Below are 17706 nucleotides of genomic sequence, written 5' to 3'. Positions count from 1 at the left end.
TTTTCATTACTTTAACTTGTTTCTAATTTCAATGTTGGATAGTGTTAGATTAATTTTAGGTTAAAACACGTCCAACTAACTGTTAACTGAAGGCGCTTATATATTCACCCAATATGCTGGATAATGCCTCTGCTACAAATGCCTAGCACTAGTTAAACTTGTGCGTGCACTGAAAAATATACACAAAAGGAAATTTATTCATAATTTAAAGCCGAGATAAAATAATGATTATGAGACAGAATGTGCTCGGGCGCTAAACTGTGTTTGGAAAGACAAAGTTTTGGCGTTGAATAGTTTTAAATTTCGCCGACGGAAATGCTTTGCTTTTATTCATTTCGTATCACATTAATGAAATTTGAAGCGCCATAAAATAAATAAAAATACGCTCGTTGCGTAAATGAGCCTTGTTGGTTGTAATTGTGACAAAATTATCTCTCTAGGATCGGCCCGGTCATAAATTCCAGATCTGTGTCATAACTTGGGATTATGGCTAAATTATATCTATTTTGGGGGGTCAATAGTATTTCATAGTGGTCTGCATGTGAACAAAACCAATTTCAAAACTCAAAATGTTTGAGTTTAAATTATCCATGCTTGATCCGAGTGTTCTCAATTACGGTGACGTCATCATATTTTTTTTATGTATAATTTTCATTTTGCAACAAAGTCAAATTTATTTGTATGAGTATTTCAAAGCTTAAAAATGAACAAATATTTGTTGTTAGTTGAAAACGAAGTATTTTGAACGCGCGAGCAACGTTCTCCGGCTCATAATAAACAAACAAAGATACCAGACAGCACGCGATCTCACTGCTCGATCCAAATTAGAATAATTTTAAGTTGAAACACGTCCAAATATTAACTGAGGGCAGCTAAAAATTGCTAGGTTCATTTTGCAATAATATCGTCTGGCTTGAATATTGATTTTTTAACGAATGTTCATATTACTATCGTGTATTGTTTACTTGTTTTATTTCATTATTAATTGAGGTATCTTGGCTTTTCATTAATTTCAATTTCGGGTTGGAGTGGTTAAATGAGTGTTCTACCTTCTGCTTAAAACAAACATCAATGTCGTTATACAGTCAGTGCTGGTCAAAACTAAATTAAAAGGCTTTCGGTAAAAGGTATCGGGCATCGGTGATAATATTTGGTATCGGTATTCGTATTGATATCGGCTAAATGTAGACTGATATTTCCACGATAAGTAACTTTTTGATCAATTCCAGAATGTTTTTAAAAAGTAGCTCGAAATACTGATATGAAAATTATTTTTTGCTTTTCACGGTATTAGCCTCGTTAAGTATGAGCAATGCTGTTTCCCAACCGCGCGAATAGAAACGCGAATAGGATTATGACCTGATTTTAGCCATTTATCAGCCCAACTAATTTGGCTATTTTTGCAGTCCATTTTTTATATTGACATTTTTAACATTACATGGAAATTATGAGGAAATATATAAAAATGGGAATTTTTAGATTTGTAAAATACAAAATACGACGTTATAATGGCATAAAATTCTGCGCACGCAACTCGATGTATCAGTTAGATAGAGTGAGTAAACATTTATTTATTTTACGCCCCCACAGTAGCCAAACCCGATGAGTTTTCTAACCAAACACCGATATTATTAGCGTCAGTGTGCAATTTATTTTTAATGGTGTTTTTTGACGGTTTTTCACTGTTTTTAAGCGTTTTAGCAGGGTTAAACCAAAAAACGTATCAGGATTCAAATATTAATTTCTTATTATCTGAAATATGTTTCTTTCAAACTGAAAAATTGTGTGGCATGAATAATGCTTGTAAACTGTTACTTCAACTAGTTTGGACTGCACACTTGAAATAATAATTACATAGCATGTAAATGTCGGCAATTTCTGCTTTAAAATATTGATATCGGCGTTTTATCGTTGTTGTCGGATCGGTATTCTGTTGGAATCTCTCGTATAATGTAATGGACGTTAATGTTTTGTTTAAAATAGACATCCATTCCATGCGTTATTGTATCAAATGATATGTTGTAAAACAATGTACTCTTTTACTGCAAACATTAAAAACTCGTATGATATCGACTAGCATCCCTTATTATGCCACAATAGCATGTAATTGGTTACACATACTAATAGTAAGATTCATTTCCTCAGCTACAGACAAAGTTTAATTGTTTTATTCCGTATATATGTTTGATCCGAGGTTATTTTGAAAGTTATCGGCCATTGTACGTTTGGTGAATGACCGTTCATAGACTACTCCCTTTAAGGCAATTTAATCTCCTGTTCGTGGGACGAAAATAAGAATGTTGACGTAAACAAAATCTTGTCTCGTCTTGTCTTCTCATATTCTTGTTTGTTTATTATTATTTCGGTATTTCGGATCATTGCAAGTCGGCTATTTAAGAGTTAATGCTCGCATTAGAAGTTTGTCGTTTAAGTAGTGTTAATTTATTTGCCGTAATAAACGGATTGTTTGCTTGTTTTATATTTTGGTTAAATATGTTCATTCATATTACATAAATTATTAATGTTGCTATTGTTTGAAATTAAGTATGTTGTCGACATACTTAGGTTGGACGTAAACTTTAGCAACCCTATACATCTACAATATGCGTTTCGACCTCTACAATAATCATTTTTATCACCACACTATTTGTCGTATTTCATCACATATTATTCGTCTCTCGTACATTGTTCATGTAGATTGGATATTTCATTGCCAGTAATGGACTACAATCATATTCAAAGTTCTGGAGTTGTTAATATTGTGAAACTAGAAGGTTATAAGTCTGAGGGAGTTGATGACGCGCAGCGTCACCGCCCAACACGTTATAGGCGCCTTGTAGAGCCTCATACGTAATAAGTTTCTCATAATTTACTTCCTCTACTATAAAAAGGCATAATAACTAAATGTATATATATTTTTTCAGGATTACTCAATTATGAAACTTGACGACTCTTTCTGTTTTTCAAAAGAAAATGAAACTCAATTATTCAAATAGGAAGAAGAGTTTTATTGAAGATAACTAAGATGTGCTAGCCAACAAATGCGTTGAGTCTACACACAAGACTTTGATATAGAAAAATTGACTGTTGGTTTGAAACTGTATCCCATTGTCATACGTACTTTGAGATCGTATGCATGTGCACTGATTACCAATGTGTGGTCGCAAACAAATGCACTGGGCAGTACACACGAATGTATTTATATCAAATAAGACTGTTGTTTAAAACTATACAAAAATGCCATACACGCTGTAAAAGGATTATAAGCGGAAGTTCAACATGGCTCGACCCGTGAAGAACTATTTATGTAATTTGAATAATTGCAAACAAATTCTTGATTATATATTCATTAAATTGAATTAAAGCTCAGAAAACTGAATACAATTGTTATTTGTATTTTAACACCCTGTAATGCAATCGTTTATTTGACGTCCTGGTATGAAAAAATTAAAGTATTTCTTTCGTTTTACGTTATACTTATATTTTTATTACTGTTATTGTATATTACTGATTTATTATTTATATTATTGTTTTGGGCTTTTTTTGAAAATATGCTACTTCCATGTTTGGCTATCTTGTTTGTTATAATCATTATTTTCTATAGTATTTTTAGATATTTTTCAACAGGAAAACAAGATATCGTGAAGACAGAGGAAAAGTATTGACAGGGATTGCCATGGCTTTTTTTTAAATATTTGTTTCGTTATAGATAGATTTAGACCCATTCCCGCCATTAGGAAAAAAATGGTTTTTTTAGGCTTAGATATTTTTAATGTTATTCTAGCTTCTCAGGCACAGAACTATAAAAGGACTGGAAAAACTAAGAGAAGACGGATCCAAGGAAAATCTACAAATTACATGTAAATATTTTTACTAATTTTATTAGGCTCAGATATTGTTAATATTATCTTAGCTTCTCAGGCACAGAATTTTGAAGGGCACTGAGGAAATTTAAAAAAGACGGAACCAGAGACAAATCTAACATACCGGTAAATATGTTATTATTATTATTGAATATTTATTAATAAAGCTTTTTTCGATAATATGCTGTATCCATATTTGCCTATCTTATTTGTCATAATCATTATTTTCTCTCCTATTTTAGAGATATTTTCAACAGGAAACAAGATATTGTGACACCGACAAAAGAAGAAAAGTATTAACAGGGATCGCCATGGCTTTTTCACTATTAACATTTTATTTGTTATAGATAGATTTAGACCCATTCCCGCCATTAGGAAAAATAGGGTTTCTATTAGGCTTAGATATTTTTAATGTTATTCTAGCTTCTCAGGCACAGAACTACGAAGGGACTGGAAAAATTAAAAAAAGACGGATACAAGGAAAATCTACAAACTACATGTAAATATTTTTACCAATTTTATTAGGCTTAGATATTGTTAATATTATCTTAGCTTCTCAGGCACAGAATTTTGAAGGCACTGAAGAAATTGAAAAAAGACGGAACCTGAAAAAATTTCTAAAATACCGGTAGATATGTTATTATTATTATTATTATTGAATATTTATTATTAAAGCTTTTTTAGTAATATGCTGTATCCATATTTGCCTATCTTATTTGTCATAATCCTTATTTTCTCTTCTATTTTAGAGATATTTTCAACAGGAAACAAGATATTGTGACACCGACAAAAGAAGAAAAGTATTAACAGGGATCGCCATGGCTTTTTTACTATAAATATTTTATTTGTTATAGATAGATTTAGACCCATTCCCGCCATTAGGAAAAATAGGGTTTTTATTAGGCTTAGGTATTTTTAATGTTATTCTAGCTTCTCAGGCACAGAACTATAAAGGGACTGGAAAAATTAAGAAAAGACGGATACAAGGAAAATCTACAAATTACATGTAATTATTTTTACTAATTTTATTAGGCTTAGATATTGTTAATATTATCTTAGCTTCTCAGGCACAGAATTTTGAAGGCACTGAAGAAAATAAAAAAAGACGGAACTAGAGACAAATCTAAAATACCGGTAAATATGTTATTATTATTATTGAATATTTATTAATAAATCTTTTTTTGATAATATGCTGTATCCATATTTGCCTATCTTATTTGTCATAATCATTATTTTCTCTTCTATTTTAGAGATATTTTCAACAGGAAACAAGATATTGTGACACCGACAGAAGAAGAAAAGTATTAACAAAGCTTGCCATGTTTTTTGTTTTGTTTTCAATATTTTATTTGGTATAGATAGATTTAGACCCAATCCCGCCATTAGGAATAATAGAGTTCTTCTTAGGCTTAGATATTTTTAATGTTATTCTAGCTTCTCAGGCACAGAACTATGAAGGAACTAGAAAAATTAAAAAAAGATGGATACAAGGAAAATCTACAAATTACATGTAAATATTTTTACTAATTTTATTAGGCTTAGATATTGTTAATAATATCTTAGCTTCTCAGGCACAGAATTTTGAAGGCACTGAAAAATTGAAAAAAGACGGTACCAGAGACAAATCTAAAATACCGGTAAATATGTTATTATTATTATTGAATATTTATTAATAAAGCTTTTTTTGATAATAAGCTGTATCCATATTTGCCTATCTTATTTGTCATAATCATTATTTTCTCTTCTATTTTAGAGATATTTTCAACAGGAAACAAGATATTGTGACACCGACAAAAGAAGAAAAGTATTAACAGGGATCGCCATGGCTTTTTCACTGTTAACATTTTATTTGTTATAGATAGATTTAGACCCATTCCCGCCATTAGGAAAAATAGGGATTTTATTAGGCTTAGATATTTTTAATGTTATTCTAGCTTCTCAGGCACAGAACTATGAAGGTACTGGAAAAATTAAGAAAAGACGGATACAAGGAAAATCTACAAATTACATGTAAATATTTTTTACCAATTTTATTAGGCTTAGATATTGTTAATATTATCTTAGCTTCTCAGGCACAGAATTTTGAAGCACTGTAGAAAATAAAAAAAAGACGGAACCAGAGACAAATCTAAAATACCGGTAAATATGTTATTATTATTATTGAATATTTATTAATAAAGCTTTTTTTGATAATATGCTGTATCCATATTTGCCTATCTTATTTATCATAATCATTATTTTCTCTTCTATTTTAGAGATATTTTCAACAGGAAACAAGATATTGTGACACCGACAGAAGAAGAAAAGTATTAACAAGGCTTGCCATGTTTTTTGTTTTGTTTTCAATATTTTATTTGGTATAGATAGATTTAGACCCATTCCCGCCATTAGGAATAATAGAGTTCTTATTAAGCTTAGATATTTTTAATGTTATTCTAGCTTCTCAGGCACAGAACTATGAAGGAACTAGAAAAATTAAGAAAAGATGGATACAAGGAAAATCTACAAATTACATGTAAATATTTTTACTAATATTATTAGGCTTAGATATTGTTAATATATTCTTAGCTTCTCAGGCACAGAATTTTGAAGGCACTGAAAAATTGAAAAAAGACGGTACCAGAGACAAATCTAAAATACCGGTAAATATGTTATTATTATTATTGAATATTTATTAATAAAGCTTTTTTTGATAATATGCTGTATCCATATTTGCCTATCTTATTTGTCATATTCATTATTTTCTCTTCTATTTTAGAGATATTTTCAACAGGAAACAAGATATTGTGACACCGACAAAAGAAGAAAAGTATTAACAGGGATCGCCATGGCTTTTTCACTGTTAACATTTTATTTGTTATAGATAGATTTAGACCCATTCCCGCCATTAGGAAAAATAGGGATTTTATTAGGCTTAGATATTTTTAATGTTATTCTAGCTTCTCAGGCACAGAACTATGAAGGGACTGGAAAAATTAAGAAAAGACGGATACAAGGAAAATCTACAAATTACATGTAAATATTTTTTACCAATTTTATTAGGCTTAGATATTGTTAATATTATCTTAGCTTCTCAGGCACAGAATTTTGAAGGCACTGAAGAAATTGAAAAAAGACGGAACCAGAGACAAATCTAAAATACCGGTAAATATGTTATTATTATTATTGAATATTTATTAATAAAGCTTTTCTTGATAATATGCTGTATCCATATTTGCCTATCTTATTTATCATAATCATTATTTTCTCTTCTATTTTAGAGATATTTTCAACAGGAAACAAGATATTGTGACACCGACAAAAGAAGAAAAGTATTAACAGGGATCGCCATGACTTTTTCACTATTAACATTTTATTTGTTATAGATAGATCCAGACCCATTCCCGCCATTAGGAATAAGAGAGTTCTTATTAGGCTTAGATATTTTTAATGTTATTCTAGCTTCTCAGGCACAGAACTATGAAGGAACTAGAAAAATTAGGAAAAGATGGATACAAGGAAAATCTACAAATTACATGTAAATATTTTTACTAATATTATTAGGCTTAGATATTGTTAATATATTCTTAGCTTCTCAGGCACAGAATTTTGAAGGCACTGAAAAATTGAAAAAAGACGGTACCAGAGACAAATCTAAAATACCGGTAAATATGTTATTATTATTATTGAATATTTATTAATAAAGCTTTTTTTGATAATATGCTGTATCCATATTTGCCTATCTTATTTGTCATATTCATTATTTTCTCTTCTATTTTAGAGATATTTTCAACAGGAAACAAGATATTGTGACACCGACAGAAGAAGAAAAGTATTAACAAGGCTTGCCATGTTTTTTGTTTTGTTTTCAATATTTTATTTGGTATAGATAGATTTAGACCCATTCCCGCCATTAGGAATAATAGAGTTCTTATTAAGCTTAGATATTTTTAATGTTATTCTAGCTTCTCAGGCACAGAACTATGAAGGAACTAGAAAAATTAAGAAAAGATGGATACAAGGAAAATCTAGAAATTACATGTAAATATTTTTACTAATATTATTAGGCTTAGATATTGTTAATATATTCTTAGCTTCTCAGGCACAGAATTTTGAAGGCACTGAAAAATTGAAAAAAGACGGTACCAGAGACAAATCTAAAATACCGGTGAATATGTTATTATTATTATTGAATATTTATTAATAAAGCTTTTTTTGATAATATGCTGTATCCATATTTGCCTATCTTATTTGTCATATTCATTAATTTCTCTTCTATTTTAGAGATATTTTCAACAGGAAACAAGATATTGTGACACCGACAAAAGAAGAAAAGTATTAACAGGGATCGCCATGGCTTTTTCACTGTTAACATTTTATTTGTTATAGATAGATTTAGACCCATTCCCGCCATTAGGAAAAATAGGGATTTTATTAGGCTTAGATATTTTTAATGTTATTCTAGCTTCTCAGGCACAGAACTATGAAGGGACTGGAAAAATTAAGAAAAGACGGATACAAGGAAAATCTACAAATTACATGTAAATATTTTTTACCAATTTTATTAGGCTTAGATATTGTTAATATTATCTTAGCTTCTCAGGCACAGAATTTTGAGGGCACTGAAGAAATTGAAAAAAGACGGAACCAGAGACAAATCTAAAATACCGGTAAATATGTTATTATTATTATTGAATATTTATTAATAAAGCTTTTCTTGATAATATGCTGTATCCATATTTGCCTATCTTATTTATCATAATCATTATTTTCTCTTCTATTTTAGAGATATTTTCAACAGGAAACAAGATATTGTGACACCGACAAAAGAAGAAAAGTATTAACAGGGATCGCCATGACTTTTTCACTATTAACATTTTATTTGTTATAGATAGATTTAGACCCATTCCCGCCATTAGGAATAATAGAGTTCTTATTAGGCTTAGATATTTTTAATGTTATTCTAGCTTCTCAGGCACAGAACTATGAAGGAACTAGAAAAATTAATAAAAGATGGATACAAGGAAAATCTACAAATTACATGTAAATATTTTTACTAATTTTATTAGGCTTAGATATTGTTAATATATTCTTAGCTTCTCAGGCACAGAATTTTGAAGACACTGAAAAATTGAAAAAAGACGGTACCAGAGACAAATCTAAAATACCGGTAAATATGTTATTATTATTATTGAATATTTATTAATAAATCTTTTTTTGATAATATGCTGTATCCATATTTGCCTATCTTATTTGTCATAATCATTATTTTCTCTTCTATTTTAGAGATATTTTCAACAGGAAACAAGATATTGTGACACCGACAGAAGAAGAAAAGTATTAACAAAGCTTGCCATGTTTTTTGTTTTGTTTTCAATATTTTATTTGGTATAGATAGATTTAGACCCAATCCCGCCATTAGGAATAATAGAGTTCTTCTTAGGCTTAGATATTTTTAATGTTATTCTAGCTTCTCAGGCACAGAACTATGAAGGAACTAGAAAAATTAAAAAAAGATGGATACAAGGAAAATCTACAAATTACATGTAAATATTTTTACTAATTTTATTAGGCTTAGATATTGTTAATAATATCTTAGCTTCTCAGGCACAGAATTTTGAAGGCACTGAAAAATTGAAAAAAGACGGTACCAGAGACAAATCTAAAATACCGGTAAATATGTTATTATTATTATTGAATATTTATTAATAAAGCTTTTTTTGATAATAAGCTGTATCCATATTTGCCTATCTTATTTGTCATAATCATTATTTTCTCTTCTATTTTAGAGATATTTTCAACAGGAAACAAGATATTGTGACACCGACAAAAGAAGAAAAGTATTAACAGGGATCGCCATGGCTTTTTCACTGTTAACATTTTATTTGTTATAGATAGATTTAGACCCATTCCCGCCATTAGGAAAAATAGGGATTTTATTAGGCTTAGATATTTTTAATGTTATTCTAGCTTCTCAGGCACAGAACTATGAAGGTACTGGAAAAATTAAGAAAAGACGGATACAAGGAAAATCTACAAATTACATGTAAATATTTTTTACCAATTTTATTAGGCTTAGATATTGTTAATATTATCTTAGCTTCTCAGGCACAGAATTTTGAAGCACTGTAGAAAATAAAAAAAAGACGGAACCAGAGACAAATCTAAAATACCGGTAAATATGTTATTATTATTATTGAATATTTATTAATAAAGCTTTTTTTGATAATATGCTGTATCCATATTTGCCTATCTTATTTATCATAATCATTATTTTCTCTTCTATTTTAGAGATATTTTCAACAGGAAACAAGATATTGTGACACCGACAGAAGAAGAAAAGTATTAACAAGGCTTGCCATGTTTTTTGTTTTGTTTTCAATATTTTATTTGGTATAGATAGATTTAGACCCATTCCCGCCATTAGGAATAATAGAGTTCTTATTAAGCTTAGATATTTTTAATGTTATTCTAGCTTCTCAGGCACAGAACTATGAAGGAACTAGAAAAATTAAGAAAAGATGGATACAAGGAAAATCTACAAATTACATGTAAATATTTTTACTAATATTATTAGGCTTAGATATTGTTAATATATTCTTAGCTTCTCAGGCACAGAATTTTGAAGGCACTGAAAAATTGAAAAAAGACGGTACCAGAGACAAATCTAAAATACCGGTAAATATGTTATTATTATTATTGAATATTTATTAATAAAGCTTTTTTTGATAATATGCTGTATCCATATTTGCCTATCTTATTTGTCATATTCATTATTTTCTCTTCTATTTTAGAGATATTTTCAACAGGAAACAAGATATTGTGACACCGACAAAAGAAGAAAAGTATTAACAGGGATCGCCATGGCTTTTTCACTGTTAACATTTTATTTGTTATAGATAGATTTAGACCCATTCCCGCCATTAGGAAAAATAGGGATTTTATTAGGCTTAGATATTTTTAATGTTATTCTAGCTTCTCAGGCACAGAACTATGAAGGGACTGGAAAAATTAAGAAAAGACGGATACAAGGAAAATCTACAAATTACATGTAAATATTTTTTACCAATTTTATTAGGCTTAGATATTGTTAATATTATCTTAGCTTCTCAGGCACAGAATTTTGAAGGCACTGAAGAAATTGAAAAAAGACGGAACCAGAGACAAATCTAAAATACCGGTAAATATGTTATTATTATTATTGAATATTTATTAATAAAGCTTTTCTTGATAATATGCTGTATCCATATTTGCCTATCTTATTTATCATAATCATTATTTTCTCTTCTATTTTAGAGATATTTTCAACAGGAAACAAGATATTGTGACACCGACAAAAGAAGAAAAGTATTAACAGGGATCGCCATGACTTTTTCACTATTAACATTTTATTTGTTATAGATAGATCCAGACCCATTCCCGCCATTAGGAATAATAGAGTTCTTATTAGGCTTAGATATTTTTAATGTTATTCTAGCTTCTCAGGCACAGAACTATGAAGGAACTAGAAAAATTAGGAAAAGATGGATACAAGGAAAATCTACAAATTACATGTAAATATTTTTACTAATATTATTAGGCTTAGATATTGTTAATATATTCTTAGCTTCTCAGGCACAGAATTTTGAAGGCACTGAAAAATTGAAAAAAGACGGTACCAGAGACAAATCTAAAATACCGGTAAATATGTTATTATTATTATTGAATATTTATTAATAAAGCTTTTTTTGATAATATGCTGTATCCATATTTGCCTATCTTATTTGTCATATTCATTATTTTCTCTTCTATTTTAGAGATATTTTCAACAGGAAACAAGATATTGTGACACCGACAGAAGAAGAAAAGTATTAACAAGGCTTGCCATGTTTTTTGTTTTGTTTTCAATATTTTATTTGGTATAGATAGATTTAGACCCATTCCCGCCATTAGGAATAATAGAGTTCTTATTAAGCTTAGATATTTTTAATGTTATTCTAGCTTCTCAGGCACAGAACTATGAAGGAACTAGAAAAATTAAGAAAAGATGGATACAAGGAAAATCTAGAAATTACATGTAAATATTTTTACTAATATTATTAGGCTTAGATATTGTTAATATATTCTTAGCTTCTCAGGCACAGAATTTTGAAGGCACTGAAAAATTGAAAAAAGACGGTACCAGAGACAAATCTAAAATACCGGTGAATATGTTATTATTATTATTGAATATTTATTAATAAAGCTTTTTTTGATAATATGCTGTATCCATATTTGCCTATCTTATTTGTCATATTCATTAATTTCTCTTCTATTTTAGAGATATTTTCAACAGGAAACAAGATATTGTGACACCGACAAAAGAAGAAAAGTATTAACAGGGATCGCCATGGCTTTTTCACTGTTAACATTTTATTTGTTATAGATAGATTTAGACCCATTCCCGCCATTAGGAAAAATAGGGATTTTATTAGGCTTAGATATTTTTAATGTTATTCTAGCTTCTCAGGCACAGAACTATGAAGGGACTGGAAAAATTAAGAAAAGACGGATACAAGGAAAATCTACAAATTACATGTAAATATTTTTTACCAATTTTATTAGGCTTAGATATTGTTAATATTATCTTAGCTTCTCAGGCACAGAATTTTGAGGGCACTGAAGAAATTGAAAAAAGACGGAACCAGAGACAAATCTAAAATACCGGTAAATATGTTATTATTATTATTGAATATTTATTAATAAAGCTTTTCTTGATAATATGCTGTATCCATATTTGCCTATCTTATTTATCATAATCATTATTTTCTCTTCTATTTTAGAGATATTTTCAACAGGAAACAAGATATTGTGACACCGACAAAAGAAGAAAAGTATTAACAGGGATCGCCATGACTTTTTCACTATTAACATTTTATTTGTTATAGATAGATTTAGACCCATTCCCGCCATTAGGAATAATAGAGTTCTTATTAGGCTTAGATATTTTTAATGTTATTCTAGCTTCTCAGGCACAGAACTATGAAGGAACTAGAAAAATTAATAAAAGATGGATACAAGGAAAATCTACAAATTACATGTAAATATTTTTACTAATTTTATTAGGCTTAGATATTGTTAATATATTCTTAGCTTCTCAGGCACAGAATTTTGAAGACACTGAAAAATTGAAAAAAGACGGTACCAGAGACAAATCTAAAATACCGGTAAATATGTTATTATTATTATTGAATATTTATTAATAAAGCTTTTTTTGATAATATGCTGTATCCATATTCGCCTATCTTATTTGTCATATTCATTATTTTCTCTTCTATTTTAGAGATATTTTCAACAGGAAACAAGATATTGTGACACCGACAAAAGAAGAAAAGTATTAACAGGGATCGCCATGGCTTTTTCACTGTTAACATTTTATTTGTTATAGATAGATTTAGACCCATTCCCGCCATTAGGAAAAATAGGGATTTTATTGGGCTTAGATATTTTTAATGTTATTCTAGCTTCTCAGGCACAGAACTATGAAGGGAGTGGAAAAATTAAGAAAAGACGGATACAAGGAAAATCTACAAATTACATGTAAATATTTTTTACCAATTTTATTAGGCTTAGATATTGTTAAAATTATCTTAGCTTCTCAGGCACAGAATTTTGAAGACACTGAAGAAATTGAAAAAAGACTGAAACAGAGACAAATCTAAAATACCGGTAAATATGTTATTATTATTATTGAATATTTATTAATAAAGCTTTTTTTGATAATATGCTGTATTCATATTTGCCTATCTTATTTATCATAATCATTATCTTCTCTTCTATTTTAGAGATATTTTCAACAGGAAACAAGATATTGTGACACCGACAAAAGAAGAAAAGTATTAACAGTGATCGCCATGGCTTTTTCACTGTTAACATTTTATTTGTTATAGATAGATTTAGACCCATTCCCGCCATTAGGAAAAATAGGGTTTTTATTAGGCTTAGATATTTTTAATGTTGTTCTAGCTTCTCAGGCACGTATGAAGGGACTGGAAAAATTAAGAAAAGACGGATACAATGAAAATCTACAAATTACATGTAAATATTTTATTATCTTAGCTTCTCAGGCACAGAATTTTGAAGGCACTGAAGAAATTGAAAAAAGACGGAACCTGAGACAAATCTAAAATACCGGTAAATATGTTATTATTATTATTGAATATTTATTATTAAAGATTTTTTAGTATTATGCTGTATCCATATTTGCCTATCTTATTTGTCATAATCATTATTTTCTCTTCTATTTTAGAGATATTTTCAACAGGAAACAAGATATTGTGACACCGACAAAAGAAGAAAAGTATTAACAGGGATCGCCATGACTTTTTCACTATTAACATTTTATTTGTTATAGATAGATTTAGACCCATTCCCGCCATTAGGAATAATAGAGTTCTTTTAATGTTATTCTAGCTTCTCAGGCACAGAACTATGAAGGAACTAGAAAAATTAATAAAAGATGGATACAAGGAAAATCTACAAATTACATGTAAATATTTTTACTAATTTTATTAGGCTTAGATATTGTTAATATATTCTTAGCTTCTCAGGCACAGAATTTTGAAGACACTGAAAAATTGAAAAAAGACGGTACCAGAGACAAATCTAAAATACCGGTAAATATGTTATTATTATTATTGAATATTTATTAATAAAGCTTTTTTTGATAATATGCTGTATCCATATTTGCCTATCTTATTTGTCATATTCATTATTTTCTCTTCTATTTTAGAGATATTTTCAACAGGAAACAAGATATTGTGACACCGACAAAAGAAGAAAAGTATTAACAGGGATCGCCATGGCTTTTTCACTATTAACATTTTATTTGTTATAGATAGATTTAGACCCATTCCCGCCATTAGGAAAAATAGGGATTTTATTGGGCTTAGATATTTTTAATGTTATTCTAGCTTCTCAGGCACAGAACTATGAAGGGAGTGGAAAAATTAAGAAAAGACGGATACAAGGAAAATCTACAAATTACATGTAAATATTTTTTACCAATTTTATTAGGCTTAGATATTGTTAAAATTATCTTAGCTTCTCAGGCACAGAATTTTGAAGACACTGAAGAAATTGAAAAAAGACTGAAACAGAGACAAATCTAAAATACCGGTAAATATGTTATTATTATTATTGAATATTTATTAATAAAGCTTTTTTTGATAATATGCTGTATTCATATTTGCCTATCTTATTTATCATAATCATTATCTTCTCTTCTATTTTAGAGATATTTTCAACAGGAAACAAGATATTGTGACACCGACAAAAGAAGAAAAGTATTAACAGTGATCGCCATGGCTTTTTCACTGTTAACATTTTATTTGTTATAGATAGATTTAGACCCATTCCCGCCATTAGGAAAAATAGGGTTTTTATTAGGCTTAGATATTTTTAATGTTGTTCTAGCTTCTCAGGCACAGAACTATGAAGGGACTGGAAAAATTAAGAAAAGACGGATACAATGAAAATCTACAAATTACATGTAAATATTTTATTATCTTAGCTTCTCAGGCACAGAATTTTGAAGGCACTGAAGAAATTGAAAAAAGACGGAACCTGAGACAAATCTAAAATACCGGTAAATATGTTATTATTATTATTGAATATTTATTATTAAAGATTTTTTAGTATTATGCTGTATCCATATTTGCCTATCTTATTTGTCATAATCATTATTTTCTCTTCTATTTTAGAGATATTTTCAACAGGAAACAAGATATTGTGACACCGACAAAAGAAGAAAAGTATTAACAAGGCTTGCCATGTTTTTTGTTTTGTTTTCAATATTTTATTTGGTATAGATAGATTTAGACCCATTCCCGCCATTAGGAATAATAGAGTTTTTATTAGGCTTAGATATTTTTAATGTTATTCTAGCTTCTCAGGCACAGAACTATGAAGGGACTGGAAAAATTAAGAAAAGATGGATACAAGGAAAATCTACAAATTACATGTAAATATTTTTACTAATTTTATTAGGCTTAGATATTGTTAATATTATCTTAGCTTCTCAGGCACAGAATTTTGAAGGCACTGAAAAAATTGAAAAAAGACGGTACCAGAGACTAATCTAAAATACCGGTAAATATGTTATTATTATTATTGAATATTTATTAATAAAGCTTTTTTTGATGATATGCTGTATCCATATTTGCCTATCTTATTTGTCATAATCATTATTTTCTCTTCTATTTTAGAGATATTTTCAACAGGAAACAAGATATTGTGACACCGACAAAAGAAGAAAAGTATTAACAGGGATCGCCATGGCTTTTTCACTATTAACATTTTATTTGTTATAGATAGATTTAGACCCATTCCCGCCATTAGGAAAAATAGGGTTTTTATTAGGCTTAGATATTTTTAATGTTATTATAGCTTCTCAGGCACAGAACTATGAAGGGACTGGAAAAATTAAGAAAAGACGGATACAAGGAAAATCTACAAATTACATGTAAATATTTTTACCAAATTTATTAGGCTTAGATATTTTTTATGATAAGAAGTTCAATTAGGTAATAAGTTCGATTTTATTGAATATTTTATTAAATGATATTTTTTTCAGAAGATTACTTACCAAGAAATAGAAGAAGCCGAACAATATCTGTGAAGACAATCACGATAAGGTATATTATAATGCATTAATGACTGGGTTTTTATAATATTGGTAAAGTCTTGTTTCCCAAATTAGTTAATTCGTTTGGAATTTAAATATGGGCATAGGGCGTTTCAGATTTTTCTGGAGCGCGATAGGACCCCATCAACAAGTCCTAACGAGTGGAAAAACCGACACCTCTTGGGTCCACATGGAAGATCGGTATTTTATTTTGACAATTTAGAAAATACTTTTTTATTTTAATTATTAAAAAATACAATGTTACTATTTGCAATGAATATATATTACTTATTATTTCATTAAATATGTGACTACTGCACTTACTTTGCAATATGTTTTAGTTGTATTTTGCATATAAATAATTAATGAAAAAATAGATCTGTTTAATAAAATAACGATTTTGAATGTTTTGTTCTATTCCGTATCGAAATGGCAGATCTAGTCGAGCTATTGAATTATATAAATCTACCCAGCAATTGTCTGTATTAGACAAATATTATAAGTTCGCAATTGATAGGGTTCCCGAATAACTACAAGAAGAAATGCATTGAAAGGTCTCCAAAAAAATGGGTGAATTTTACTTTGCAACTTCATGCATGGGTGGTGAGCATGGTCAATGATACTTTGAAACGTGGGTGAGCATAGTTAGTTTTACTTTGCAACTTCATGCATGAGTGAACATCACTTCATGCATAGATGAATGTAGTCGGATTCCGTCAATTTTACTTTGTAACATATAGTGAGCGTAGTCAGTTTTACTTTGTAACGTCATGCATGAGTGCATTTTTACTTTGTAACGTCATGAATAGCTGAGCGTAGTCAGTTTTACAATGTTATGTCATTCATGGATGAGCGTAGCCGGTTCTACTTTTTAACTTCATGCATGAGTGAGCGTAGTCAGTTTTACTTTATAGCGTCATGCGCGAGTCAGCGTAGTCAGTTTTACTTTGTAACGTCATGCATGAGTAAGTAAGCGTATTAGGTTCAATCAGTTTTACTTTGTAACTTCATGCATAAGTGAGCAAGTCAGTTTTACTTCGTAACTTCATGCATGGGTGAGCGTAGTCAGTTTTACTTTATAACTTCTTGCATGGGCGAGCGTAGTCAGTTTTACTTTGTAACTTCATGCATGAGTGAGCATAGTCAGTTTTACTTTGTAACTTCATGCATGGGTCAGCGAATCAGTTTCACTTAGTAACTTCATGCGTGAGTGAGCATAGT

Source organism: Styela clava, chromosome 3 (genome assembly GCF_964204865.1).
Source record: "Styela clava chromosome 3, kaStyClav1.hap1.2, whole genome shotgun sequence".
Classification (NCBI taxonomy): Eukaryota; Metazoa; Chordata; class Ascidiacea; order Stolidobranchia; family Styelidae; genus Styela; species Styela clava.
This window is presented reverse-complemented; position numbering follows the sequence as displayed.